The sequence below is a fragment of the Macrobrachium nipponense genome, chromosome 27 (genome assembly GCF_015104395.2).
Source record: "Macrobrachium nipponense isolate FS-2020 chromosome 27, ASM1510439v2, whole genome shotgun sequence".
NCBI lineage: Eukaryota > Metazoa > Arthropoda > Malacostraca > Decapoda > Palaemonidae > Macrobrachium > Macrobrachium nipponense.
This window is the reverse complement of record NC_087216.1, coordinates 31,172,353-31,183,769: the sequence shown is the minus strand read 5'-3', so window position 1 is coordinate 31,183,769 and position 11,417 is coordinate 31,172,353. Positions and strand designations below refer to the sequence as shown.

The window sequence follows — 11,417 nt, the reverse complement described above, 5'->3', positions numbered from 1 at the left end:
GCAGGGAAGAGACACAGCTGCCAGTGTCGGTAGTAAAAGCATTGCGGTTACCAGGTTGTGTAAGACAGACAGACAGACGATAAAAAATAATAATGATAATAATAAACTGTCTTGCATTGACAAAGGAAACTGTTCTTCAGTGCTTGGAGGAAGATTTTACATTCAGAAAGGGGAAAGTAATTTTCATGAGTGTCAAACTGGCTGATAAGCAGATCAGGATAGTGGATCCGAACCGTTACTACCATTAAGAGTATCGACATTATTTTTATCAACGTGTGCACGCACTCATATAAATATAGAACAAGAACACAGTGACACACACACACACACAAAACCGAAACGAACGAACAAATAAAGATGTATTATGTAGATACAGTGAACCATACATACACGCACAGACAGAAATATTTATCAGGAAAACTAAGGCAACGATGCATGGCGCCTTCAGTGGTCTCCGTGGAACTTGCGAGCGTCGGCGTCAATAACACCGCCCGGAGGACTATCCTGCAGCTCTACAATAAAGGGAATGAAATAATACCCTTGACGTAAGGCAAAGTGACAACATGGCACCTCGACCGAATGCAGATCCTGGCGCCTTGGAAATCTAGGTGTCCAGACTATAGTTCCCGACATGTAGGTACTTGATTAGGCGATGGTGGAACTTCCCTGGTGAACCCATTAGGGGGATAGTGCTGTCAATGCTCTTCACGAGGTGCACTGTAGGTAATACATAAGATGGCAGTGTCCAATGGTCCCTAGCTGCAACCCATTTGATTCCTATTATTATACCTCCGTCCATATTCTCAATCTTCCATCTTACTTCCTTCTCCTTCCTAGCAATTATTTCAACATAATTTTCAGCGCTGATTGACCTCATAGTAGGTCCCAGCACGTGGCCCACGACCTAAATTTTATTATCCTAATCCTAAGCCTTCCCCCTTGAATTCAATTTATGGAAAAGGGGAAAAAATGATATTTCAGGAGGATGTGTCAATAGTAGAACCGTTTGGTGGGGCGAGAAAAGTCGCCGAGGGGACTCTGACATCTACACAATACTTCCGCGACGTTAAAGCAGAGACTTACTTCAGATCTTGGCATTAACTGCGGTCCTGTCGTTCACAGTTAGCTCAGCGCACGTACTTACAACATTTCTCTTAATTCTGATCATCCTCTCCATATCTGGTACTAGATATGCAGTTGAGTCTTAACAGTCAGTCATGCCCTTTTTTTTTTTTTTTTTTTTTTTTTTGTAAGGCTCAATACCAACTAGTTTCTAAAAGTTTGATATCAGTTGTGGCAAAATTGCAGAATGGTTTTCCCAGTCATGTAGTTGAATCATTTATCTTCAGAAATTCAAACCGAGTGATTTTTTTTTTTTCAGCATGTCACCTGAGGTTTTATTTCATAGGTTATTTATCTCACTAGTTTTTTTTATTATTATCTCATTGATAGAGTTCAATGAATAGAATAGAATATAGAATTTAGGCCAGAGGCTAAGCACTGCGACTTATACGGTCATTTAGTGCTGAAACGGAAATTGAGAGTAAAGAGTTTTGAAGGGTGTAACAGGAGGAAAACCTCAAAGCAGTTGCACTAGGAACCAATTATCAGGAAAGAGTGGAAAGTAAGATGGAAGAAAGAGATGTGAACGGAGGTACAGTAAAAGGAAAGAAAGGGATTGCAGCTAGGGGCTGAAGATATGCTGCAAAAGAACCTTGATCAATGCCTACAGTGCATCGCATGAGGTGCACTGACGGCAACATCCCGGTAGGGGGGATAATTTATTCTTTACTTATCTATTTCAGTATGGGTCTTGTAGCATTTTAGTTTCAGTTAGAGTAATAATTTGACTAATAATAGTCATCATCGTCATCACCACCAGCGCCGGTGGACATAACAGGTCCCAGTGACATTGAGCCGCCCATATCTTTCCTATGCTTCACTTACAGTTCTCGCCCAAGTAGGTCTGCGCCCTAAGACCGACTCTTCTGGTGCTCATAGGAACCCAGCTGACATTGTCACTTCTCTCCCAGAGGATGTGCGAAGGACATGGCCATGCTGTCTTCACCACTTTTCGTTTATATCAGCTACATGTGGAAGTTATGTTGATAGTAATAATGTTGATACAAATACGGCATTAACATTATTATTCCAGAAACCTAAAGAAATTTTATGGACAATACCTAGTTTTCTGGCAATATAAGAGGCAATGCTTTCGCACTTGAAATTAACGCGAACAAGAAAGTCTAAAGCCAGAGGTAACGCCAAGTATTGCCAACTATATCAGATCACCAAGTTTTGGTACCTTCACAAGGCGAAGTTGAAACATCAGCCAATGGCCTCTTAAAGCTTGGCCGCTGTGAAAGTTGGTTCACACACTGAACACTGAACTTGCAGTCCCAAAACTTTCAGAAGAGCTAATAAAGAAAGGGAACTTGGCCCGAGTAATTACTTCACCCTGCAGCTCTCTACAACTCATGTGATTTTTACAGACCTTACAGAATCTTGTGACCGCGTCTGCAACCACACTATCAAGTAAAAAAAAAATCACGTAACCATTCTTATCTGCTTTCCTTTTTATCAGCAGTTCCAATATTCACGTATTCTGATTAAATAAATATGCCTCCAATAACAGCTTGGTAATAGCTGTACTTGTCCCGATTATCAAAATAAAGAAAAACAGAGACAATCCTTGCTTTGAAATGAAAAAGTCTACCAAATACTACATACCCGGCAACTAAGTTATGAAGTTCAAATACAAGCACCCTATGATTAGTCGTCCTAAGCAGCACTAAAATGAACTTTGAGCAGCCTAAAAAAAAAAAGTTGCGGTGGATGTTGAGGACCGAGGGTCAGGAATTGGTTAGTAATGAGAATAATATAAAGTAAAACTTGTTCACAGATCATTACGAATTCCTAGAGTTATGAGTGAAATTTTAGATACTGTTACTGATAAATTTGTGATTTAAGAACTGGACCAGCGAGAAAACATTACGTAGATGAGGTGTCAAGTTATAAAGTAACAAATAGGTTTCATCAGCCCATTTAACAATGTAAAAATCAGGTAGTCTACCTCCAATGCCAGTTTTAACAGAGTAACCTCTTTTGGTATTCGATTCCTCGGAATCAGTGTCAAAGTGTGCCTTAAAAATAAGTCCAAAGATGACTGAAACAAGGAACTAAGAAACTTTAACCTAAATCCCCTTAGATATTTGACAAGAAATATTTCCATGATGCCGAAAAAAAGTTATTGCTCTTATAGTGATGGCACCCTTTTTCCTGACAAACTTAATTATGAATCACATCTGAAGATATCTTGTTTGGCCATCTGCCTTATTTCTTTTTCAGAAAGGGTCCTGTTGTTACCAGTCTCGTATATGACAGTACTAGTTGACTCTACCTTCATATTCAAAATATAATTTTTCTGTACAATGGAAAACAACTTAATTTAACTTTGCTAAAGAGATATGCAATGTTTATAATGTTCTTTTATTATAATACAGACATTATAATACTGATGCAACACGCTTCACATGTATTATTCGACCACAGTTGGAATATTATTCTCCTATCTGGATGACATCAACATTTTGCGACGTAGCTACTTTACTGTATTATAGAATTTTTTTTTAGGTAGCACTGACATGCATTTAGACACACAGGCCATTTTTTTTTTAAATTCTGTAATGTTTATTTCAATAAGAACTTCGATTTGTGTCCTTAGTACTTGAAAATTTACTCAAATTTATCTTCAACATGCGAACTAGACCTCACCTGTAAAGTTCGCTTTAGGTTTGGCAATTTTACTGCTTCATAGACGCTGCTTCGACAATTAGAAGATAACAGATCATTCCTAAACCCAAGGGAAACTCTTTTTATAATAAAAGTTTTTAAAATACACCGTATAAAAATGACAAACTTTCTTATGAAAGAAGGTATGTAATGTGTAATGTATGACAGTAATGAGACATAATCAATCATGTGACTGACGAGTTGGTATAAATCTTAAAAGTCTAGGGTTAGACCCAATTCTCGGACTCGAAAACAGCTGGGGACTGGTGATCAGTTATGATATCTATTAAGATAATGAAAACCAGCTATATCGATGCCTTTTCGTGCATGCATGCACGCAATTTGCTGAAGAGCACCACATTATCTCCCCTCGTGACAGGAGAAATAAAGAACGCCACCGTACCTTGCATTGGAGTCATTGAGAACGCTCCCCAACAGATGAGCGAAGGGCCACTCAACGAGCGCCCCTGTCCCTCAAGTATTGTTATTGTCGCGAGTGGTCATTCTGTGTCAATATTTTAATTGGGTTCTCTTCATCTGACAGTCTGCCTACTTTGACTGTCCACCGCCAGTGTTATCCGTAATCGAAAGGTGATGGTATTTTCCGATGTTTTTCTTTATATTTCCGTAAATGAGGCAGGGGATACCTAGTCGTCGCCTAGCCTACTGGCAGATTGGTAGACCTAAGTAGCTAGTACGCCTAGTTGAGTTTCATCAAGAGTACATAATGATGACTATAGTATTAATTCAAGGTTAATTACGAGATGGAGGTGTTGAGTCTATAATGCATAACACTTTTAAGTAGGGTTTATTTGTATCGTTTACCTTGCATTCATGATAAGGCCCTTATTTACGGTAGACCTCTCGAGACTCGAATTTCTGTAAGTTGACCCATCTCTCTCAGAGATGTAGATAGTAGGCTACCTTAGGGTATTAATGAGCTTATTCTGCCCACGGAGATCTGTAATACTTAGTCTTGCCCAGTTGCTGTCATGCCCAGTTTCAGGAAATTAGCCTTGAGGGGGAAGATTTCGCTACCTAGTCTCTTAGGTATACCTAGTAGCTAGGTAGTACCTGGGCCAGTCTTGCCCACTTGTTGACCCACCTTCCAGGAAAAGTTATCTAACATGTCCTGACACCGGAGATGGACACCAGTCGAGTCATTGGTCGTGGAACCAGCACCCCGAGACTTCTACTTTCCTCTCGAAATAAGAGTTTTCTCCCAAAGTCCAAAATAATGTCATAATTTAAGATTAAACAGAGGTTAATGACAGTCTAGCCATGCACAGTGCAAACTTACCTCCATGAAGCTTTTGAAATTTTTACTTGAAACACCTTACGTGTAGAAGATTGACGCCATGTCGATGTTTGCGGAGTCACTTGCGTCAATACCTAAACTTTCCATTTCATGTGGTTTGTAAATCCGCACACCACTCGTACTCATAGATGCTGGTACACTTTATTCACAACAATCTTATACGATGACGACGTTCACCCTCGAGTCCAAGGAAACTCGCAATTTTTTGGGAGGAAAGAAGAAGGGCACGCTGGATAATTTTGAAATACATAGTTAAACATTAAGTGTAAGGTTATGAATTACATAAATTTATTACATATTCATGATAATTATGAAAATTTTTGTTGTTGAAAAAGTAAATAGATTCCTGACTCAAATATCAACGGTTTTGCTGTGAACAGTACCTACGGTGTTGTTCGTGCTCTCCTATTGTTTATCAGTGTTGCCAATTGGTGTGTGTTTACCCTCCAAACTGGGTATAAGACTTACACAAAACCGTATAAATAAGTGAAATTAGCGTATCTATTTGTAGTATATACTATACATATTAGAGCAATTTTATCATTATTGCATTACTATGACAACTAGAATTCATGGAAACTGTTTGTAAGTGCATCAGTGTATGTGTGAAGCTCCACTAAATTGGCAACGATGAAATTTTGCCATTCCTAGCATGCAAGCATTAAGGGTTACATTTATTTCAGGCATAAGTACTATTATTAAAAATAAAAAAGTCAAAATAGTAATGTAGACTTGAATCAATAAAAAGTGCTAAAAAAAATACAATATTTTTGTCATAAACAATTCACTAATCTGTCATTTGCTTTTGGCAGCCATATTTACGTATAGGGTGTCCATAAAGCCCCAATGCCATCACAGGTATTTATTGCTCAGAAGCCATATAACATAGAGTAATGCAGTTTTGTGTAGAATGTTCTACATTCAAGTTTACATTCAGAGCACTTCATTCTACACAAAAAACTGCATTACTCTTTTACATGGTTTCTGAGCAATAAATATTTGTAATGGTATACTGAGCCTTTTTGGACACCCTATACATTAAGAAAAAAATTTTCCCACCATGGCTTTACTGTCAAACACACACTCAATTATTTCAAGTGACTCTCTCAATGTATTTCAAGTGCAATTTGGAGTGAATTAAGAACAAAATGTGTATAATTACAATCAAATAAGCACTGTGGAGTTTCATTTGTCATGGTAGTAAGGATAAAACCACTGATCACAAGGTAAAAATGAGTTTCAGTTCAAACCATGACCCCGGGAATAAGTAGTCTCATATTTACACTAATATAGGCAACAAAATGTTTTTTTATTGTGCTGATTACAACTGCAATCATGAGTAAGATCAATAAACATTACATATATACGTATATGCAAGTATTATTCAAAATAGCGCTGGGAAGGATGTGGTATCAATGCTGAACACGAAAGGGACTGGAATGCGAAAGACGCCATATTGGATTTAAAAACTGCCTTGAAAACCTATTTTACGAAGACCTCACATGCTATTTTAGTTCATATGGCGCTTTCATATATCACATTATGTTGATGAAACTTCGATCTTTTTAATGATATGCTTAAAGTTGTAATTGTTTTCTTGTTTCACCAATTAAATATCAAGTGAATAATAGTACTGTGCTTGAGTAAGATGGACTCAAGACGGTTGTTTCCTCTAGCACCTAGGGGATCTGCTCATTTCGTCACCAGTCCTGTTCGTCACCATTTTTTTTAACCCAATAGGGTAGATCTAGCTAATAACTCCGTGTGGGTATTTCTTTGGAAATTACAATTTCCTATAATATTTCAGTTGCTTATCAAGAATTTACCGTTATTTTTGTGGGGTTGACTGTAATTAACCCCCTGGAGCCAGTTCTAAACACTGCAAAATACATTTGATGCCCCCATCCCTGGTGGCTATCATATCCGCGGGACTGTTCCTTGCAGTCTGTGTAGAGTTATTACCTAGAATTACCCCTGTTTCATCACCATCATTTGAGCATGTTTCGTCACCGCAAAAAATATTAAAATGCAACAGTAACAGTATAAAAAAGACAAAAACAATTTAATTGTTTATTATGATTGTCTAAGGAGAATGCTAAACCCATAAAAATAATGTAGTGAATACCCTAAGAAATATATGTGATATTGAAATTCCATTGCGGACATGTACATACACTGCTTACACTGGAAGAAACTTTTGGCAATTTTTCAAGAATTTGGTAGTGGTGATGGATTTCTCCTTATAGGCATCCCACAACTTCCAGAGCTTGACATGCTTATAATGGTTTCCCTTACTTGGGCATGATTTTAAGGCATACTCAGCAACTAACTATTATTAAGTTAGTTAGTGTATATCGATGTACAACGAGAGAGAGAGAGAGAGAAAAAAAATTTTTAGGTTGGAGGTATATTATTGCAGTCTAAGGAAAGCGGATTAATGGCGATGAAACAGATTTCACAGTGGATATTCTCGGTGACGAACAGGGTATTTGACAAACCGGATTGGTGATGAAATGGGGGTGTATCTGTACCTATGCTCTGTTTTTTTCCATCTGTCCACCCGCCTGTGGTGTTTCCGTATGGTAACACTGCATCCTGGGCTTTAGATAGTTACATTCAGCTTTCATTCAACAATAATAATATCCTATTTCGAATATTAACGGTGTACTTCGCATACAGTAAATTATTAAAACACTTTACAGTTGCAAATGTACACCCAGATATCCTTTTATTTACCTAAAACTTACACATACCGTAACTATTTAAAGCCCGGGACGCAGTGTTACCATACAAAAACACCTCAGGCGGATGGACAGATGGAAAAAAAACGAGTATAGTACTCATTTTGGGCCAAGTGCAGAGCGAGGGGTTAGGGCTACTGCAGCAGTCTAGGTATTTCAGAGGGAATGTGACCTAACCAGATTTAACCTTCATCTGCCCTGATCTTGAACATCAATTGTCTTGGTTGGGAAGCCACCCCGCACCCCCCAAAGCCACAATTAAGCTGTGGCTCCTAACATTGCATTCTACCCCACAACAATGTTTGGTATTATTTAACCAACATTATTACCAGTTCTTAATATTTTTTCCCAGTTCATTAAGTATCCTAAATACTAAAAGCATATGGAAATCTATCACAAGTTTACTGTTACCGGGATATCAGGCTGCCATGATTTTTTCAAGTAAAAATTAACAAGTGTTTACACTAGTTTAAGTGTGAATTTTGCTCGACTTGTCATTTGGAATAAGTAGTGTCTTGAGCATATCCTGTTTGCTGAACCACTTGTTCATGTATTTTATTATTTATTCCCCTTCCATCTACTCACCATGATGAAAATTAAACTAGCTCAGTCCAGCAAAGATCTGTAAAGTTTGTTTTACTTTGGGCCATAGGGCTAATCATATTCCAGAATTAAAAATATGATTTTCTGGCAAAGTTTACTGTAATAGTACCATCCACATGGAATGAGTGATGAAACATTTAATATCTTGTTAATTGTAGAATTTCATACATTCAAACTTCCCTGTCAGATATATACTTAGCTATAGACTCCGTCGTCCCGATAGAAATTTGAATTTCGCGGCGGACACGCTACAGGTAGGTAGGTCAGGTGATCTACCGCCCCGCCGCTGGTGGCAGGAATAGGAACCATACCTTCTAGAACCAGATTTTCTCTATCGTTTGGAATGTAAACATACGTTTACGGTTCCTCCTAATTTGATTTTTGTGTTTCATCGCCATCGATCTTCTGGGCTGTCTTTTGGAGGGAAGTACTGGGTCTTTGGTTCGGCATACGCTTTTATTTAATTTTAATTTTTAATGAATTTCGCTTCGAAATTTCGAAGAAAATACTAAGTGAAACTACCGAAATTATCGGTAGACACTCACTATTAGTTTGCAATAAGGGAATTATTAATATTTATTCATTATTACATGTAATAAAGGTTACAACTTTATTGAGGAAATATTAAACTCTAATTTCCTACTTTAGGAAGTCAGAAAAAGCATATAACTAGATACGCTTACTATTTATAAGCTTTAATTAGCGTTTTTGCTAACGAGCAGTTAGAGTATTAGCAGTAATAGTAGTTGTCGCATCCTCATCACCTTCTTACTCCACAGAAACTACAAATTATAAATGCAAATTTGAGATAATGGATGTAGCTCAAAACGCGAGCTCTTAAAAGGTAAGAAGTGAATATAGTGTTCCCCCATTTGAAGTGGGAGGGTGCGTCTGATCGGCTCTGTCTCGCTCCCAGGTCTAGACCTCTTCCAAACTCACAAGCCCAGAGGAGAAGGAATTTCGAAAATCGCACGGATGTTTTCAGAGAATCCCCACCGATCAGGCGTCCCTCGGCAGGACTCTGTAGAACGTCCAGACTGCCAAGTTCGCCATTGGAAAGGCGTCCTAAAATAGTGGAGGGTGCGTTCCGATCGGCTCTGTCTCGCTCTCGGAGCCTAGACCTCTTCCAAGCTCACCATCCAGAGGAAAGGAAGGAATGTCGAAAGCCTTAAGGAGGTTTCAGAGAATCCCCAACGGTCGGGGCGTACCATCGGCAGGATCTGTAGTAGCGTCCCAGACTGCCAAGGATAGCCGTTGGAAGGCATCCTAAAACAGTGTTTTTTCGTCATCCGAGTCTTCATCGAAAGGAAATAGGGTGGAGTTCTCACAAGCTGTCGAGACCTTCTAAAAGATCGTGGAAATCGCCAGCTTGGGATTCTATCCCGGAAACTCGAAAGTTTTCCGGAAGGCTATCTACCTGAGAAGAAGAAAGACATTTATTCATTAAATCCTCCTTCCCCTAGATCGGATACGGAGAAAGAAGACGACTCTACGAAGATCCTAGGAGAAAGGCAACAGTAGATATCTTCGTTAATAGAAGTTTTGAAGAAGGATCCTCCCAGGAGAAAGGATCTCTTCCTTCCCGTTAAGAAATCCCGTCCGATAGAAGTCTTTGACAGCTCGGACGAGGCGGCCAGGCGCAAATCGCCGACAAGGCGAGAGGATTCTAAAGAGGCGGCTGAAATGAGGCACAAAGCGCCTGAAGCGCCTGAAACGAGGCGCCAGAAACGAGACGCAAAGAGCCTGAGGCGCCTGAAACGAGGCACAAAGCTCCTGAAGCGCCTGAAATGAGGCGCAAAGCGCCTGAAATGAGGCGCAAAGCGCCTGAAACGAGGCGCAAAGCGCCTGAAGCGCCTGAAACGAGGCGCAAAGCGCCTGAAGTGCCTGAAACCTCTGAAGCGCCTGAAATGAGGCGCAAAGCGCCTGAAACGAGGCACAAAGCGCCTGAAGCGCCTGAGATGAGGCGCAAAGCGCCTGAAACTATAAACCATGGATCTTCATCGGCGATGGAGTTAGAGCCTGATTCTGCGAAAGGTGAAAGACATTCGAGGCCTTCTTCTGATAAGAATGGGAGTTGTCGCACAGGCAGCCAGTCGCCCTTCTCAGATAGTCTTAATGCAAATAAAGGCAAGAGCAAGATCGGCTTTTTTCCTGGCGGGGACTCAAGATGTCGCACAGGCGGCCGTAGCCCTTGTCAGGTTAGAATCGGTACTGCTAAAAGCTCTTCACCTTACGAAAGCAGGTGCTCTCCTCCGGTTGCTCATTCTTCTCCCAACTTGATGGACAGGAAATGGAAGATAGATCGGAATTGGAAACCTTTTTTATTGGAAAAAATTATTTGTTCATGAAACTTACCTGTCAGATATATATATAGCTGTATTTTCTGAAGTCCGACAGAAATTCAAAAACTTCCGGCACACACAGTGGTCGGCCAGGTGGTTAGTACCCATTCCTGCCGCTGGGAGGCGGGTATCAGGAACATTCCCATTTTCTATTTATAATTTTTCTGTCGCCGGTGCTGGAAACACCTGTTTTCAGTACCTCCGTCTTAGGATTTTGGAAACTTCATTGCCGCTAAATATCCTAATTGTCTTTTTGATTTATTGACTTGGATTTGTGGCTAGGCATATGCTATCTTAAATTGTTTTGAATATTGATTCATTTTGTATTTCTGAATCTAGTTAGGCTAGTTTCAGAGGGTGTTGTCTGCTAAGATAGGGTGTGGCTACCGAAAGCTTCGGTAGTTCCGCACTCGATATGCAACGAGGGCTATGGGTCTTGCTTCTTTGTTGAGATTTGTCATGTAAGGAGTGTGAGACTTTGTCTAATTCCGTAAGGAAGACGTATGATTCCGTATGTACGCAATTAATCAGTAAACAAAAGTCAGGGTAGGCTCCAACCTACCTGTAGACTTTATTTTGCCTAACCCTGTAGTATGGCCTACGGGCTATAAATGTCTCGTG

The 11,417-nt window shown here is 39.7% G+C and overlaps 1 protein-coding gene across 1 annotated transcript in view; it reads left to right on the top strand.

The window, feature by feature from the left end:
- Positions 1 to 4,216: 4,216 nt before the first annotated feature.
- LOC135200655 (tuberin-like) overlaps positions 4,217 to 11,417 on the top strand; it is a 220,006-nt gene continuing 212,805 nt past the window's right edge. Inside the window, exon 1 of the mRNA XM_064229262.1 lies at positions 4,217 to 4,383. The gene's annotated coding sequence lies outside the window, so the exon portion shown is untranslated. The remainder of the gene's footprint in view (positions 4,384 to 11,417) is intronic.